At 69.8% G+C, this 262-nt stretch overlaps 1 protein-coding gene across 1 annotated transcript in view; it reads right to left on the bottom strand.

Moving 5' to 3' along the window:
- LOC119587090 (G protein-coupled receptor kinase 1-like) overlaps positions 1-262 on the bottom strand; it is a gene marked incomplete at its 5' end in the record, with an annotated part of 148076 nt that overhangs the window by 117759 nt on the left and 30055 nt on the right.

Raw genomic sequence — 262 nt, 5'->3', positions numbered from 1 at the left:
CAGATGTGCCCTGGTCCGTGGAGTGACTCAGCCTGATCATAATGAGGCTCGTTAAAAGTTTTCGGGCCGACGACGCGTTCGGGCTCGCCAGCCTCCCACGGCGGGGGCAGCCCCCGTCCCTCTCCTCCCCACCCCCCTCGCCGCCTGTCCGTCAGCGCCTCCGGGTGACACGGCCTTCGAGCCCTCCGGCCGTCGCCTACGCCGTCCTCGCGCCTCGCCCGGTCGCGCCCACACTCCCTCGCTCACTGCTTTCCCTCTCGGT

This window comes from Penaeus monodon, chromosome 22 (genome assembly GCF_015228065.2).
Source record: "Penaeus monodon isolate SGIC_2016 chromosome 22, NSTDA_Pmon_1, whole genome shotgun sequence".
Taxonomy (NCBI): domain Eukaryota; kingdom Metazoa; phylum Arthropoda; class Malacostraca; order Decapoda; family Penaeidae; genus Penaeus; species Penaeus monodon.
The sequence above is the reverse complement of the archived record's forward strand: the minus strand, read 5'-3'. Positions and strand labels throughout refer to the sequence as shown.